The following is an 18,728-nucleotide window of genomic DNA, read 5'->3' on the forward strand; positions in this document are numbered from 1 at the left end:
TCTCTCCAGTACCTCTGCTCACTCGACACTCGTCTCACTGCCTCCTGCAGCGCTCGACAATCGACTCCTGTCTGCTATCGACCTGGGTGTCGGATACTAATATCTATGTTCGTGGGATCACGGATCCCTTACAGCGGGGAAGTGATCTACCAAATGAACTACCCAAGCACGACTCACGACCCGTCCTCACAGCTTCAAGTCTCCCAGTACCTTGTCTACTTTAAGGACTAAATTTTTTAAATCAGCTGTACTAACTATTCTTTATTATCAGTAAACTCTTCCGGGCTAAGTTGCCGTGGTCGATCTGTAGAACTTCTTCTCCCTGACGTTTCGTTCTCAACTACGGAGAACATCTTCCGAGGTGAGTCGACGACTGGCTGTTAGGAGCTGGGGCCGCCGCTTATATAGAGATCGTAGGGGGCGCCACCACACGTCACGTGGCGTCGATGTGCAGCTATCTCTGGCTATCGTCTGTTCTCTCGATTGCAGGCAATCGATTGTCACGTGATTGATGCAACGTCGACCGCCATATCTTATCCAATTTTAATCCTTCTTCTTTACGATTAAAATTGTATTGATGTTTGTGGATTTCAATTGCCTCTCTATACATACGTGTATAATAGTGCGACGTCCTCGCTAGCACGCTTGTTTCACCAAATTTTATGTCGTGATCTCCATCCTTAAAAACATGTTCCGCTACTGCCGATTTGTCGATATGTCCCAAGCGACAGTTTCTTTTGTGCTCCGTCAACCGTGTATTGATGCTTCTTTTTGTAGTTCCTATGTAAACCCTGCCGCAACTACACGGAATTTTATATACCCCTGGGGTGTCTAGGGGGTGACGAGCATCTTTTGTTGATCTTAGGCATTCACTAATTTTCTTAGTAGGTCTAAAAATGGTCTCTACCTGAAACTTGGCTAGTACTTTTCTTTATTCTTCACCGGTTTGGTCATATCGATCATCATCACAGGAAGAAAAGGCAGTACTTTAGATAGAAAACCATTTCACCTTTGTTCCAGATTGAATTGAAAGTTACCAGATGTTTCCAAACCACTTGCAACACGCAGTGTCTTTAAACAGCGTCAAATTAGCCTCGCAGTAACAAGCGGCCGAGTATGAAAGAAACCGCGAGGACAGCCGACACACTCAGCACGCCAGCCGCGGTAGAAGCCATCCGCCAAAGCCCTGCAAAAAGCGGCCGGCCGTTCCCAGACCAGAGACCGCAGGCGCCCCGCCGCTGACTCGGCCCCGAAAAAGTGTGCAGCATACCGCCAGGGGAACTGCATCCGGCAAATGTCTGGACGGTGCTGGAGCGAAGTGAGCACGGTTTCAATACAGCGGGCACTCCAAAAACATTTATACCGTTCCAAAAACACATAACCTTGGGGGAGGCACAACTTACGCATCGAAACTAAAATCTTACACGGTACTTTGCAGATTCATGTAGTTCCAGTAGAGGTTCCGTGGTGCAGCTCGCTCGTTCGTTCGTTCATTAGCCAAAGCCCGTCGGTGGCGGCAGCATAGCAATGAAAGGCGATAAGGGGGTTTTTGCTTTTCTGTTTCAACAGCTGCAATTCAGTTACAACCGAGCGAGGTGGCGCAGTGGTTAGACACTGGACTCGCATTCGGGAGGACGACGGTTCATCCTGATTTAGGTTTTCCGTGATTTCCCTAAATCACTCCAGGCAAATGCCGGGATGGTTCCTCTGAAAGGGCACGGCCGACTTCCTTCCCCATCCTTCCCTAATTCGATGAGACCGATGACCACGCTGTCTGGTCTCCTTCCCCAAACAACCAACCAACCAACCAATTCAGTTACGACTGTGTGGCGTGACTTTCGACGTGCTGCCTGCAGTGTATAGCTAACAAGGGAACCTCCCCATCGCACCCCCCTCAGATTTAATTATACGTTGGCACAGTGGATAGGCCTTGAAAAACTGAACACAGATCAATCGAGAAAACAGGAAGAAATTGTGTGGAACTATGAAAAAAATTAGTAAAATATACAAACTGAGTAGTCCATGCGAAGATAGGCAACATCAAGGGCGCTGGGAGTCAAGCAGCGCCGTGGTCCCGTGGTTAGCGAGAGCAGCTACGGAACGAGAGGTCCAAAGTTCAAGTCTTCCCTCGAGTGAAAAGTTTAATTTTTTATTTCCAGTTTATGTGACAAACTCTTATGTTTTCATCACTTTTTTGGGAGTGATTATCGCATCCACAAGAAAACCTAAATCGGGCAAGGTAGAAGAATCTTTTTACCCATTCGCCAAGTGTGCAAGTTTTGTGGGTCGACAACATATTCCTGTCATCTGACGCACATGCCGTCACCAGTGTCGTATAGAACATATCAGACGTGTTTTCCCGTGGAGGAATCGGTTGACCTATGACCTTGCGATCAAATGTTTTTGGTTCCCATTGGAGAGGCACGTCCTTTCGTCTACTAATCGCGCGGTTTTGCGGTGCGGTCGCAAAACACAGACAGTAAACTTATTGCAGTGAACAGAGACGTCAATGAACGAACGGACAGATCGTAACTTTGCGAAAATAAAGGAAGTAAAATTTTCAGCCGAGGGAAGACTTGAACCCAAGACCTCTCGTTCCGCAGCTACTCACGGGACCACGGCGCTCCTGAGCTCACAGTCTCCTTGATATTGCTTATCTTGCACATGGACTACTCAGTTTGTATTTTTACTAATTTTTTCACGGTTCCACACAACTTCTTCCTGTTTTCTCGATTCATCTGTGTACAGTTTTCCAAGGCCTATCCACTGTGCCAACTTATAACTAAATCTGAGGGGGCTGCGTTGGGGAGGTTCCCTTGTAAGTGTGGAAACGGGGGTGTACTGACAATCACTTTTGTACCTCTTTGTTGAATAACTCGAAAACTACGGCCTCTAGCGAAAACGAATCCCAGTACATAATTTTACTACATTACATTTCGTACAAAAAGGTCTGTTCATTTTTTCTCTAGGAAAATCGTGTAGAAATCGAGAGAAAATTAAAAACTCGCGCATGTTTTTATGAAAGCCACATACAGAATTGCGGGTTGCGTAAAATGAGATTGATAGGGGCAGCTGAAACACGCCGTAGGCGGAACTAGGTATCTAATACAGAGCTATCGATAGCAAAGACAATGCAACGAAAACATTCCAAAAGCTCTATCACATGACACACACCTAGCGAACGTTGCCACTAGGGTAGCGATCTCCTCTTAAGCAACGGACGGCACAATCTTGTCGTGCTAACACAGCCAGCGTAACGTTCAAAAACTAGACAAAAACTGCAAACGAAGTAAAAATGCCTGGATAATTACAACTTACACAGGAAGAAAAATCTTCGATGACGGTACATGTTCAGAAAAAGGAACTAATATCGTCAGATAGGTGGTTAAGTTCCGATGGGACCAAACTGCTGACATCATCGGTCCCTCGGCTTACACACTACTTAGACTAACTTACGCTAAGGATAACACACACACCCATGCCCGAGGGAGAACTCTTAACCTCCGTCGGCGGAAGCCATGCGAACCGTGCCAACTCGCGTCAGTCCCCGCGGCTTCGTCAGATAGTTGGGACTTATTGGATGGTCAGCTGAAGATACATGCCGGAAGTGTCTTAGCTCTACTACCCAACGTACACTGTGGTATAAATACAGGACACGAAGAAGAAGAAGAAAGGAACGGAAAAAAAGTTCGAGAATCGTGGAAAGAAATACTATTAGAGACGAATTTTGATGATAGTACAAGGTGAAATAACAGCGTGCAGAAGGGAGCACTATCTACGAAATATGACGATGGTACCTGTTCTTTCTGACATGTCTGAAATAGATACCACCTTCATATAGATAATAAGGCTTACGGGCCAATGATCTTCTTCAGTGCGGATGCACTCGCATTGCCCAAACTCTTACGGCAATTGGTAGATTGACTGTCCCAACTAATGATTATAGTGGGCAGGGTCACTACGAATGTAGTGTGTGGACAGTAGCTGGATGTGTGGGTTTCACGGGGAGCGTTCCAGAGATAAGTCCCTGCAGTCGCACCATCCTCTGTGTCCTCGGTGGCTCAGTCGGATAGAGCGTCTGCCATGTAAGCAGGAGATCCCGGGTTCGAGTCCCGGTCGGGGCACAGATTTTCAACTGTCCCCGTTGATATTTATTAACGCCTGTATGCAGCTAAAGGTCTGGATTTCATTGTAATTTCCACTATCTACGATTGTCTACTAGCTGTTGAAGCCATCATCATTAATGGTAAACTCTTGTGAGTCGTTAGGCCCGTCAGATTCCTCTCTGTCCATATCTGCTCTCAGTATTTACTCAATGACGACGGACCACAAATGGCAGTGTGAAGATTTTTAGCCAGTAAATGCAATTCTCCGGAAAAACACGGGGAAACAGAGTTTTGTAACTTAACCCTTTGTCGCCTGGCGGTACTTAAAAGTACCAGTAAGTTTTGACTCTCATTGTTTTCTCGTGGTGCAGTTTCGTGATCTGAGAGCCTGTCGGTACGTAACAGTAACTCTGCTCTACTGTTTCATAGATGTTATTGTGCAATACATAGACCTCTCTGGCGGTCAGACCTTGAAATTGTTTTTCGCGCGCTGCTGTGAAAACAGAAGATTGTGAGTGCTTGTTTCCATGGTGTTGCCTGAACTTGTGCGCAATTTATTGAAACTTCCGTTGAGTTTTCCATTGTACGTACTTACCTTCTTTGTTTTTCTATAATAGTTGGAAGCATTACGTTACAAGTGAATGAGATAAAGTGTAAAATATAAGGCGGACTTATTAGTACCGTCAGGTTGTGCCAACACTTTATTGTAGCAACAATGCGTTACCTCTCACTAGTTGTTCTGTCCACTTTTTCTCACACAGAAATCCGTAAATACATTTGCCTGTGGAACAATTAGAACAAACAGGAAAGGTTTGCCAGGGAATTTACCTAAAGAAAAATGTCTAAATCAAATCACAGAGAGTCATCTTTAGACCTAACAGTATTTCAAGGGAAGGAAAATAAAGTACTGTATTTTGCGTCAAACTTCCATGGCACTGAACAGAGCGTAGTGACAAGAAAACAGAAAGATGGAACTGGTATGACTATACCATGTCCAGTTATTGTATGTGATTACAATAAAAACATGTGTAGTGTGGATCATGCAGACAGATTACGTTCAACTTAAGGTCTTGACAAGCGATCAAAGAAATGGTGGCACCGCCTCTTCTGGGGAGCACTAGAAATTGCTTTTGTCAATGCTTACGTCATTTTCAGTGATCTACATAGGGCACTGCCACTGCTGGAATTCAGGCGTTCTGTGGCACTAGGGCTAATGAATGAACAGCAAGTGCCAAATCTCAAAAAGAGAAACTCTGGTAAAGATGAAATAACTCTCGCAAAGAGAAGGAAGGATAACTTTTCTATTCCGACGGATGTACGTCTTGGCAACCGAGGAAACCATTTTGCAGTGTTCAGTTGTAAAAGAGGACGATGCGAAATGTGTGCGAAAAACAAAATTCAGTCGAAACCACATTCACAATGTAGTACATGTAAAGTGTATTTGTGCTGCAATGAGAAAAAGAACTTTTCTACAATTTCATGAGGTATCACTAAATATGTGATATGTATATACTGTCAAAAATGTATCGCTAAGTTACTATGTATTGTGAAGTTGCTCTAGAATAAATTTATGCGAAATTAAAAAAAAAGTTCAGAAATATCATATTTGTGTTAATTAATTTTCTAATGTAAAAATATTTAATATTTATGTGGAATAAAGTACAAGTTAAAAAAACTGGAGCATTTTTCTGCGCATGTTGTGATTCTGTCCATGGAGTCTGACGGTGCTACTGAGTACCAGGAGGGAAAAAAGTTGTGAAAAATAAAATAAAATTTTACAAAAAATCCTACCGTCATTTGAGGCCACAATAGCATAAATTCTGCAAAGAAAGTAAATTTTTTCTTATGTCAGGAAACATCCAGAGACATCAGTGGAGTCCTGAAGAAGATCCCACTACACAGGGCAGCAGAAACGTCGACGACAGCAGCAGGTTAAAGAGGAATATGACGCGGCCTAGCGACTCAGACTTTACCATCGGGAAGAACCATCTGCTTTCGCGAATGATTCATCGACTATTTCGTGTACCAACTACAATACACCATGGTGTCTTTCTCCCGTACAGTACGTTCTGTCACAGCCTTGAAGCACAAAGGAGTGGGCGGCGCAAGGTGGTCGCTGACACGTGCCCAGGGAGGGAGGGAGGGAGGAGCGTCCAGGGCGTGAAGTGAAGTGCAGCGCGGGGCGTGTGGCGGACATAAACGCAGCCTTGCCTGTTCACGCGTCTGGAACAGGTCGATGACCCGAGCCGCTCAGAGGCACCGTAGTTCACCAACACCTCACCTCACCTTACTACGCTCCCCTGCCACAAAAACCAACAACCACAACGTCAAGGACTACGGCAGCGTACTGTTGACACGTTCTACATCTACATCTACATTTATAGTCCGCAAGCCACCCAACGGTGTGTGGTTGAGGGCACTTTACGTGCCACTGTCATTACCTCCCTTTCCTGTTACAGTCGCGTATGGTTCGCGGGAAGAACGACTGCCGGAAAGCCTCCGTGCGCGCTCGAATCTCTCTAATTTTACATTCTTGATCTCCTCGGGAGCTAAAGTAGGGGGAAGCAATATATTCCATACCTCATCCAGAAACGCACCCTCTCGAAACCTGGACAGCAAGCTACACCGCGATGCACAACACCTCTCTTGCAGAATCTGCCACTTGAGTTTGCTAAACATCTCCGTAACGCTATCACTCTTACCAAATAACCCTGTGACGAAACGCGCTGCTCTTCTTTGGATCTTCTCTATCTCTTCTGTCAACCCGACCTGGTACGGATCCCACACTGATGAGCAATACTCAAGTATAGGTCGAACGCGTGTTTTGTAAGCCACCTCCTTTGTTGACGGGCTACATTTTCTAAGGACTCTCCCAATCAATCTGAACCTGGTATCCACCTTGCCAACAATTAATTTTATATGCTCATTCCACTTCAAATCGTTCCGCACGCATACTTCCACATATTTTACAGAAGTAGCTGCTACCAGTGTTTGTTCCGCCGTCATATAATCATACAATAAAGGATCCTTCTTTCTATGTATTGGCAATACATTACATTTGTCTATGTTAAGGGTCAGTTGCCACTCCCTGCACCAAGTGCCTATCCGCTGCAGATCTTCCTCCATATCACTGCAATTTTCTAATGCTGCAACGTCTCTGTATACTACAGCATCATCCGCGAAAAGCCGCACGGAACTTCCGACACTATCTACTAGGTCATTTATATATATATTGTGAAAAGCAATGGTCCCATAACACTCCCCTGCGGCACGCCAGAGGTTACTTTAATGTATGTAGACGTCTCTCCATTGAGAACAACATGCTGCGTTCTGTTTGCTAAAAACTCTTCAATGGAGTCACACAGCTGGTCTGATATTCCGTAGGCTCTTACTTTACCAGGTGACAGTGCGGAATTGTATCGAACGCCTTCAGGAAGTCAAGGAAATTGGCATCTACCAGGGAGCCTGTATCTTAATATTTTCTGGGTCTCATGAACAAATAATGCGAGTTGGGTCTCTCACGATCGCTGTTTCCGGAACACATGTTGATTCCTACAGAGTGTGGGTTTCCACGAATGACATGATACGGGAACAAAAAACATGTTCTAAAATTCTACAACAGATCGATGCCAGAGATATAGGCCTATAGTTTTGCGCATCTGCTCGACGACCCTCCTTGAAAACTGCAACTACCTGTGCTCTTTACCAATCATTTGGAATCTTCCCTTTCTCTAGAGACTTGCGGTAAACGACTGTTAAAAGGGGGGCAAGTTCTGTCGCGTACTCTGTGTAGAATCGAATTGGTATCCCGTCAGGTCCAGTGGACTTTCCTCTGTTGAGTGATTTCCCCCGTACAATACGTTACAACAGCTATTACGTTCGGGGCCTATCGAAATCATCTGTGACAGCCTCTCTCACATCTTTCATCCCCAACTCATTCTGCAAGACCAAATACGGGGCTGATGGTGGTCAGACCGGAAGCTTAGCGCGGAGTTCGAACAAAACGTTTCTTGCGTACGTCGTCGGCAATGAGAGAACATCGATGCCATACATACACCAAACACTAATACCAACATCGTAGCCCTTACAATCGGAAAAATCCTAACCCTAACCATGCACAGCGACAGAAAGGTAAGTTACGAGACTTGTGTATCACGTGGTCACGAGGAATTCATCTTATCTAGGATAAGGCAGCCATTCTCTGTGTATCGGAGATTAACTAGTGAACTAAAATCGTCTACAGAAGTACTTGGTCAAACCAATCCATTTCAGTAACGACGAAGTATACCTGCAACATTTACATTAAGACACCACCCACAAAGATAGACTTTTTCACCTAATCCTGCGTATTTTCGACTGGACCAACGCGAGAAATCGGGCAGCGTCACTGTCTGAAACTTCCCAGAATATTCTTGAACAATTTTAAACAGGAAGGAGTCATTAACGCGAAGGTAGACCTGGGCATCACAGTTCTTTACTCAGCATGGTCCAATTGGAGGTGATACGCTTTAGTTTTCCACCAACCTTTGAACCGAATTTTTGTACCAGTTAGAGCGACATCTACAGTGCCCACGGTGTAATCAACTTCTCACAACTGTCAGGTGAAAGAAGCGAAAGATAAAACTTCCAGGACTGGCTGGGAATTAAGCGCCAGATATGGATACGTAGCCCTACACTTAATCATTGACCCACGGAGCCATAGTTTCAACATGCGTACCCTATAAGCGTGGATGTCACCTTCCTGCACTATCTTACAGTCGCCAACATATGGCGTCCACCTACAACTAGAAAGTCATAGAATATTAATAGATGGGAGGCTCTCCACGAGAAGATGTACGCAACTACCACCATACGGCCCAGAGCCATGACTTTGCGTTCAAGATGTACACTACTGGCCATTAAAATTGTTACACCACGAAGATGTGCTACAGAAGCGAAACTTAACCGACAAGAAGATGCTGTGATATCAAATGATTAGCTTTTCAGAGCATTCGCACAGGGTTGGCGCCGGTGGCGACACCTACAACGTGCTGACATGAGGAAAGTTTCCAACCGATTTCTCATACACAAACGGCAGTTGACCGGCGTTGCCTGGTGAAACGTTGTTGTCATGCCTCGTGTAAGGAATAATGCGTACCATCACGTTTCCGACTTTGATAAAGGTCGGATCGTAGCCTATCGCGATTACGGTTTATCGTATCGCGACATTGCTGCTCGCGTTGGTCGAGATCCAATGACTGTTAGCAGAATATGGAATCGGTGGGTTCAGGAGGCTAATACGGAACGTCGTACTGGATCCCAACGGCCTCGTATCACTAGCAGTCGAGATGACAGGCACCCGCTTTGTTGTAACGGATCGTGCAGCAACGTCTCGATCCCTGAGTCAACAGATGGGAACGTTTGCAAGACAACAACCATCTACACGAACAGTTCGACGACGTTTGCAGCAGCATGGACTATCAGCTCGGAGATCATGGCTGCTGTTACCCTTGACGCTGCATCACAGACAGGAGCGCCTGCGATGGTGTACTCAACGACGAACCTGGGTGCACGAATGGCAAAACGTCATTTTTTCGGATGAAACCAGGTTCTGTTTACAGCATCATGATGGTCGCATCCGTGTTTGGCGACATCGCGGTGAACGCACATTGGAAGCGTGTATTCGTCATCGCCATACTGGCGTGTCACCCGGCGTGTGATGGTATGGGGTGCCGTTGTTTACACGTCTCGGTCACCTCTTGTTCGCACTGACGGCACTTTGAACAGTGGACGTTACATTTCAGATGTGTTACAACCCGTGCCTCTACCCTTTATTCGATCCCTGCGAAACCCTACATTTCAGCAGGATAATGCACGACCGCATGTTGCAGGTCCTGTACGGGCCTTTCTGGTCTCCAGATCTCTCACCAATTGAAAACGTGTGGTCAATGGTGGCCGAGCTACTGGTTCGTCACAATACGCCAGTCACTACTCTTGATGAACTGTGGTATCGTGTTGAAGCTGCATGGGCAGCTGTACCTGTACACGCCATCCAAGCTCTGTTTGACCCAATGCCCAGGCGTATCAAGATCGTTATTACAGCCAGAGGTGGTTGTTCGGGGTACCGATTTCTCAGGATCTATGCAACCCAAATTGCGTGAAAATGTAATCACGTGTCAGTTCTAGTATAATATATTTGTCCAATGAATACCCGTTTATCATCTGCATTTGTTGTTGATGTAGCAATTTTAATGGCCAGTAGTGTAATTTCTTATGCCGGATCGGATTCGTCGTTGGTTCTATACTTGCAGTACCAGGCAGAGGTAAAGACACGTGAAGCATTTCTCAAACATGGCAAAGAGCCCCCTGTCGGCGCTTGCGATCACTTGTTGAGCTCTTTAGAGGAGTCTGTTATGCACAGCGGCGAATGCTCTGGGTACTTACCGGGGCAGATGGCAGTGATATGGCTGTTGAGTAACATCGCGGGCCACGTGGCGTGTTGTCACGGAGACCCTGCACAGCTGTTCCTGAGGCAATGACCAGCGGATTACTCTCTCTCTGCCAAGGTCAGCGTTTCGCCATTGTGTCTGTTCCTGAAGCAGACTTACGAAGTTCACAACCCAGCTTTTCAGTATCGGTGAGTCTATTCTTCATTACGCTTCGGTGGTGCTATACTATACTGGCAACGGGCTGAAGGCAGGAGTCCTTAACAACTTTCCTTATAGGATGACGCCTAGTCAACGTTTGATCACCTCAACAACAAAAAATCTACTGCTATCTTGAAAGTTGGTGATGGTGCTGACTTCTATACGTCGTATTTTTCCCAACAACGTATGACTTGGGGTAGACCTTGGTTATAGTACAGTCAGCATTTCGGCTTTTGGGGAAGCATTCCAGCTCGAAAATGACTGCCCTGTCATTCTGGAAAAGCTGTCTACGCAATGTTTATTTCATCCGAGAAAACAGGAAGACGGCACTGGATTCACGTAAAGAGAATCCGAGGGTGACGCAAAATTTGATAGCACACGTATTAGCATGTGAGACTGTGTTCCATGTTGGGTCGCTGGCGTGGACCAAAACCACACCCTTTGGCAGCTCCCACGATGCTCCAATTTGGCAGCCTCCAGCCAATCTCACTCACCAAGAGATTTTGGAGTCACATCCTGTGATGGTTTGCAGGTACGAACATAAACTGTTAAAAGTAGCCGACAAAAAACCAAACGGCGCTAGGCCCGACCTATCAACTGATTATGTCTCACCCAGTGGCCCTGCAATGTTGTCGCGCACGGTAGTGGCTGGTCAGACGTCCAATCAGCTACCTCCGAGTGTTTACTTTCGCTTCGTTCCATGAACTCGATTACAGACTGGAGCGGTACTGAACAACAACGTTCCTTGCATAGCATGGTTGCTAGCCCACGTCTTACGGGGTCCCGGGTTCGATTCCCGGCGGGGTCAGGGATTTTCTCTGCCTCGTGATGACTGGGTGTTGTGTGATGTCCTTAGGTTAGTTAGGTTTAAGTAGTTCTAAGTTCTAGGGGACTGATGACCATAGATGTTAAGTCCCATAGCGCTCAGAGACATTTGAACCATTTTTTAGCCCACGTCTTCTTCTTGTATGCTGCCACCGAATGGACACTGGTCAAAGAACTTTGTCTTCTTAACAACTTCGTCGCTTCAAGTTTCTGTATGGTTCAACAGAACACAATTTATCAGCGACGAGATTTCTTGTTACACTGACGAAACAATTGCACACCTCTTACGGTGTTTTATTTTTTGTCTAAAAATACACTCCTGGAAATTGAAATAAGAACACCGTGAATTCATTGTCCCAGGAAGGGGAAACTTTATTGACACATTCCTGGGGTCAGATACATCACATGATCACACTGACAGAACCACAGGCACATAGACACAGGCAACAGAGCATGCACAATGTCGGCACTAGTACAGTGTATATCCACCTTTCGCAGCAATGCAGGCTGCTATTCTCCCATGGAGACGATCGTAGAGATGCTGGATGTAGTCCTGTGGAACGGCTTGCCATGCCATTTCCACCTGGCGCCTCAGGTGGACCAGCGTTCGTGCTGCACGTGCAGACCGCGTGAGACGACGCTTCATCCAGTCCCAAACATGCTCAATGGGGGACAGATCCGGAGATCTTGCTGGCCAGGGTAGTTGACTTACACCTTCTAGAGCACGTTGGGTGGCACGGGATACATGCGGACGTGCATTGTCCTGTTGGAACAGCAAGTTCCCTAGCCGGTCTAGGAATGGTAGAACGATGGGTTCGATGACGGTTTGGATGTACCGTGCACTATTCAGTGTCCCCTCGACGATCACCAGTGGTGTACGGCCAGTGTAGGAGATCGCTCCCCACACCATGATGCCGGGTGTTGGCCCTGTGTGCCTCGGTCGTATGCAGTCCTGATTGTGGCGCTCACCTGCACGGCGCCAAACACGCATACGACCATCATTGGCACCAAGGCAGAAGCGACTCTCATCGCTGAAGACGACACGTCTCCATTCGTCCCTCCATTCACGCCTGTCGCGACACCACTGGAGGCGGGCTGCACGATGTTGGGGCGTGAGCGGAAGACGGCCTAACGGTGTGCGGGACCGTAGCCCAGCTTCATGGAGACGGTTGCGAATGGTCCTCGCCGATACCCCAGGAGCAACAGTGTCCCTAATTTGCTGGGAAGTGGCGGTGCGGTCCCCTACGGCACTGCGTAGGATCCTACGGTCTTGGCGTGGAACCGTGCGTCGCTGCGGTCCGGTCCCAGGTCGGCGGGCACGTGCACCTTCCGCCGACCACTGGCGACAACATCGATGTACTGTGGAGACCTCACGCCCCACGTGTTGAGCAATTCGGCGGTACGTCCACCCGGCCTCCCGCATGCCCACTATACGCCCTCGCTCAAAGTCCGTCAACTGCACATACGGTTCACGTCCACGCTGTCGCGGCATGCTACCAGTGTTGAAGACTGCGATGGAGCTCCGTATGCCACGGCAAACTGGCTGACACTGACGGCGGCGGTGCACAAATGCTGCGCAGCTAGCGCCATTTGACGGCCAACACCGCGGTTCCTGGTGTGTCCGCTGTGCCGTGCGTGTGATCATTGCTTGTACAGCCCTCTCGCAGTGTCCGGAGCAAGTATGGTGGGTCTGACACACCGGTGTCAATGTGTTCTTTTTTCCATTTCCAGGAGTGTAGTTTTCACGATAAAATACGTACCACATTCAACTATAAACTCTGAGAATGTTCGCACACATATTTCGTCATCTTATGTTAGTACTAGTGGCTTATCCCACAGGTTGAAGTAAAAAAATAATTTTACTAATATTTCTTGTAACAGAAGTTCTTATTTTTTCCGTAACGTTTAGCAAGAATTTTGTTTTGGAAAGTACTCATCATATTCTACTCTAAAAACAGATGTCCAAATTTATTTCGGAACTTTTACTAAGTTTGACATTATCGGTACTTGGGAATGCTGGGAGTAGTAGAGATGACCTTGACCCACGTAGTCTCGTCAGAACCACATAATCGCAGTCCCAAAAAATACCTAGCTTCAACTTGCCAGATGATCTTTATGTACAATGACTACACTGCAAACAAACAGTTAAGTGTTTGACACAGGGTTCATCGAACCACTATATTTCTCTACCGTTACACTCCAGAACAGCATGTAGGAAAAAGGAACACTTCTATCTTTCCGTGTGAGCTGTGATTTCTCTTTTTTTTTATCACGATGTCATTTCCCCTTACGTGCTATCGTACGTAAGAGCGTGGTCATCATTACACACAGATGGTAAGAATATCGCTTTAAAACTTCCTGACAGATTAAAACTGTGTGCCGGACCGAGAATCGAACTCGGGACCTTTGCCTTTCGCGGGCAAGTGCTGTTCTGCAGAAGAGCTTCTGTGAAGTTTGGAAGGTAGGAGACTACGTACTGGCAGAATTAAAGCTGTGAGGACGGGTCGTCAGTCGTACTTGGGTAGCTCAGTTGGTAGAGCACTTGGTAGAGCGAAAGGTAAAGGTCCCGGAGTTCGAGTCTCGGTCCGGCACACAGTTTTAATCCATCAGGAAGTTTCATATCAGCGCATACTCCGCTGCAGAGTGGAAATCTCATTCTGGATATCGCTTTAGTTCTTTCACAGCCACAGTGTAAGGAACCTTTATAGTGTCCATAAGGCATTAGTTTACTTGGAATTCTTGACTGAGATACAAAAGACGGGACATGAGTTCAGTTTATGAGTCACTTTCCGAGACTGTGTTCTTCTGTAGCCGCACAAAGGTCCGAAAACGAGTCATGTCATGGCGTCTAAGTATATGGGGAACTCGATGCCACATGTACGAAAGTGGATAAGACGCTGTAATTGGTTGAAAATGGGGAGGATTTTGGCAATGAGTCTCTCCTTGTGCATCTCAGTCAAGAGTTCAATTAAACTAATGCTTTATGGACATCCCATGAAGGACAAATGGTACTCCTATTGGGCTGTAAAAGAACATATATCTTCTAGCATTTGTATGTAACGCAAACCATGCTCTTTTGATAGACTAGTGGGAGCCAACAGAATGTTTTCACATTTTGTGAAATCTGCGGGTGATTGAAATTTCGTGGAAAGACATCGCTGCAAGGGAAAAAGCCTTTTTTTTTTTAATGATTGGCTCCACGGCACGTGTATCATATCCGTGATAGTTTCTCCCCTTTTTCACGATAGTACAATTCGAGCTGCCCTACTATTAACTTTTTCCGATGTCCTCCGTCAGTTCCGTATGGTACGGATCCCCTACCGCGCAGCAGTACTCCAGAAGGGATTGGACAGGTGTAGGCAGTTCTCTTTAACACACCTGTTGCAAACTGACATATCAAAGTGCATTATACATTTTTTTTTACTTTTTCTTCTGCACAAGCACCCAACAGTGGAACATAATGCTGCGCGAATTCGACGTTAAGTAACATAAAACAAAAATAGTTCTCCCTCAGAGATTTGTTTACAGTATTTTCATTCGTTATTAAATTCAACTGCAGTTAGACAGACCGTTTCTGATCTCTTCTTGATGCAGTAATTTACCAACAGCTGTATGTTTTGTAGAAGTTTATTTTATTTTATGAACTTCTAAGTGCTGCTACCAGTTTCGGCATTACATTGATGCCATCTTCAGGCCCCTGTGCAATATTGTACAGGGGCCTGAAGATGACATCAATGTAATGCTGAAACTGCTAGCAGCACTTAGACGTTCATAAAATAAAATAAACTTCTACAAATCATAGAGCTGTTGGTAAATTACTGCATCAAGAAGTTCATGCCAGCTGCCGTCCCACGATCCATAATGGATCAATGAAGGTTTCTGCTATCGTTTTTTGCTGTACGGCAGTACCACCTCAAGCCACTTTCGATACGGGAGAGGGGGGGGGGGGGTACAGCGGACAACTAATGTAAACACCAACAAATGATATCTAAATGCTTACAGCCGTCTGAAGGTGAACCTGTCGGTTCGAAAACGGTACAGTGTGGTTGCTGTTTTATTCTATCGCGAGAATCAGCTAGTACTTCCGTAGCTGCCACAGGCCTACAGTGTTTCTGGATGGGGACGTGCAGTCGCGGAACCCAGTAGGCGGCGCCCTCTGTCGTGAGAGCCAAATACTCGGCGGCAGAGGAGTGGGTAGCGGGCACCGGTCGGTGCCTACAGTCCCTGTCCCTGATGAGCCAGCCTCGTATTGCAGAGACGGCGCGCTGCGTGGGCGGGCGGCAGCCGTGAAGCGGAGCTGCGCTGCGGACATACGGTTGGCCGCCGCCGGCGATGTTGCCCGCTCTGCCGGTACGCCACGACAACGCCGCCGCAGGTGGCCCTGCCGTGCCTCCAGCCAAGAGCTTCCTCCTCCAGCCTCGCCCCTGCGCGCTTAGTTAAGGAGCCGGCGTCGCCAGCCACGGCCATTCCACGTGCCTCTGCCTCCCCCACCTACCGTTACACCGCAGGCAGGTCACACTCCGTGTCGTCACTCACTGCCACAGCCGCAGAATCACAGGCGCTATCCGGGAACCGAAAAATGGCAGAGTAACACGAGAAACGCAAGGCTGTACAAGCATGCGTGACCTTGGAAAAGATACAGGAAGAGTATTATTATTGTTGTTGTCTTCAGTCCTGAGACTGGTTTGATGCAGCTCTCCATGCTGCTCTATCCTGTGCAAGCTTCATCTCCCAGTACCTACTCAAACCTACATCCTTCTGAATCTGCTTAGTGTATTCCTCTCTTGGTCTCCCTCTTACGATTTTTACCCTCCACGCTGCCCTCCAATACTAAATTGGTGATCCCTTGATGCCTCAGAACATGTCCTACCAACCGATCCCTTCTTCTACTCAAGTTGTGCCACAAACTTCTCTTCTCCTCAATCCTCTTCAACACCTCATTAGTTATGTGATCTACCCATCTAATTTTCAGCATTCTTCTGTAGTACCACATTTCGAAAGCTTCTATTCTCTTCTTGTCCAAACTGTTTATCGTCCATGTTTCACTTCCATACATGGCTACACTCCATACAAATACTGTCAAAAACGACTTCCTGACACTTAAATCTATACTCGATGTTAACAAATTTCTCTTCTTCAGAAACGCTTTCTTTGCCATCGCCAGTCTCAATTTTATATCCTCTCTACTTCGACCATCATGAGTTATTATGCTCCCCAAATAGCAAAACTCCTTTACTACTTTAAGTGTCTCATTTCCTAATCTAATTCCCTCAGCATCACCCGACTTAATTCGACAACATTCCATTGCCCTAGTTTTGCTTTTGTTGATGCTCATCTTATACCCTCCTTTCAAGACTCTGTCTATTCCGTTCAACTGCTCTTCCAAGTCCTTTGCTGTCTCTGACAGAATTACAATGCCATCGGCGAACCTCAAAGTTTGTATTTCTTCTCCATGGATTTTAATGCCTACTCCGAATTTTTCTTTTGTTTCCTTTACTGCTTGCTCAATATACAGATTGAATAGCATCTGGGAGAGGCTACAATCCTGTCTCACTCCCTTCCCAACCACTGCTTCCCTTTCACGTCCCTCGACTCTTATAACTGTCATCTGCTTTCTGTACAAGTATAAGGAAGATTATATAAAAATTAAAGAGATCTTTGGACTAAAGAGAAGCATCTGTATCAATATTAAGAGCTCAGAGAGCAGGCTGGTACTAAGCAAAGAAGATAACCATAGAAGGCGAAAGCAATCTTCTTCCCTGCTTCCGTCATATGAGAGTACATAATGCATCCAGGGGCACTGTACTGCCCCACATGATCGTTTTGCTGGACCAGGTATTATGGTGTGGAGAGCATACTGTTGCATGGGCCAATTGACTTCCAAAGCTTTGAACGTGCTACACTCATCGGTCAACATTGTAGTGAAGCTGCGCTCCTTCCCCCCCGCCCTGACTGTTTTATGGATGGCAATGCGCGACCGCATCGAACAGCCCAGATGGAGGACCTCTTGGGACGAGAGAATATTCGGCGTATGGACTGACCTGCCAGTAGCAGCAACTTCGGTCCAATCGAGTACATACGGGACACGGTGGGGAGACGTAACGCAGCATGTCCACATGCACAACGGGCACCCAGCACATCTAAACGTAGTAATGGGGGAACGGAACGTCCTACAGCAAGAATGCCTGGTCAGACCCGTGGCCATGTTGGCACGCTGCAGAGCATGCCCTGCCGTCCGTGGTGATCTCACACAGTTAAGACACACGTCCACCCTTCTGTGAGGTCCAGAGGGCCAACATAAATCGTGGCGACTTTGTCTTCGAATAGAAGTGTCGTTTCTGTTCGCTCATCGTGTATTTCTTTCAGTTACCGTGTCTACTATACTGTATCAGTTCTAAGCATAACCCAAATTTCCTCGATCTATGTTACTTGGCACCTACACAACATGTGAAAGTTACTTTCACCCTTATGTCTTGCACACCAATGTACGAGGTTTGGAACTTCAATAGTGGCAACTATTTACTCACAACCTATGCAAAAGAGTTACAAGTTTGCACCTGTTACTGTTCTTCAAAGTAGTCACCAGCGTTGTGTAGAACCCTTTGCCAGCGATGTGGAAGGCGTAGTATACCGTTAGCAGAGCCTCTTCTGTTGATGGTGCGAATGGAGCGGTCTGCTGCCTGTCGAATCTGTGGAACAGTTCTGAAGCGAATGCCACGGAGTGGTTCCTTCATCTTCGGAATCACACCAAACTCACAAGGACTTAATGTCGGGGAGCATGGTGGATGGTACAGTACTTCCCAGTCCCATCGACCGAATAGAGCAGCCACAGCTTGAGCTGTAAGCGCCCGCGCATTGTGGTGCAAAATGATGGGTGGGTTGCGCAGAAAGTGTCGCCGCTTCTTTCGCGAAGTTCGTCGCAGCTGATGCTCCAAAAACGACCAGCTTTGCGAAAGAAGCGGCGACACTTTCTTCTTCCATCACTTACGCAACGCATGTCAAGAACATACATTCTCAACCAAAATAGCCACTCTGCTGGAAGAGGCGAAATGCTGAGGACGGGAATTTCCTGCAGTGGTTCACTGAAAGACGAACAACCAGCTGATCACAGGCGAGCTCCAGAGCATGCGAGCCGAAGCGACCAAGTGCTGTTTGCTCGTGCTCGCTTATC

At 46.7% G+C, this 18,728-nt stretch overlaps 1 protein-coding gene and 1 non-coding gene across 3 annotated transcripts in view; one reads left to right on the forward strand and one right to left on the reverse strand.

Annotated features, from left to right (window-relative positions):
- Window positions 1-18,728, reverse strand: part of LOC124605237 (rho guanine nucleotide exchange factor 10) — a 527,940-nt gene that overhangs the window by 224,781 nt on the left and 284,431 nt on the right. The window lies entirely within an intron of this gene.
- On the forward strand, window positions 4,051-4,124 carry Trnat-ugu. The gene has a single exon. It is a non-coding gene; the product is annotated as a tRNA-Thr (tRNA).

This window comes from Schistocerca americana, chromosome 3 (assembly GCF_021461395.2).
Source record: "Schistocerca americana isolate TAMUIC-IGC-003095 chromosome 3, iqSchAmer2.1, whole genome shotgun sequence".
In the NCBI taxonomy this organism is placed as follows: domain Eukaryota; kingdom Metazoa; phylum Arthropoda; class Insecta; order Orthoptera; family Acrididae; genus Schistocerca; species Schistocerca americana.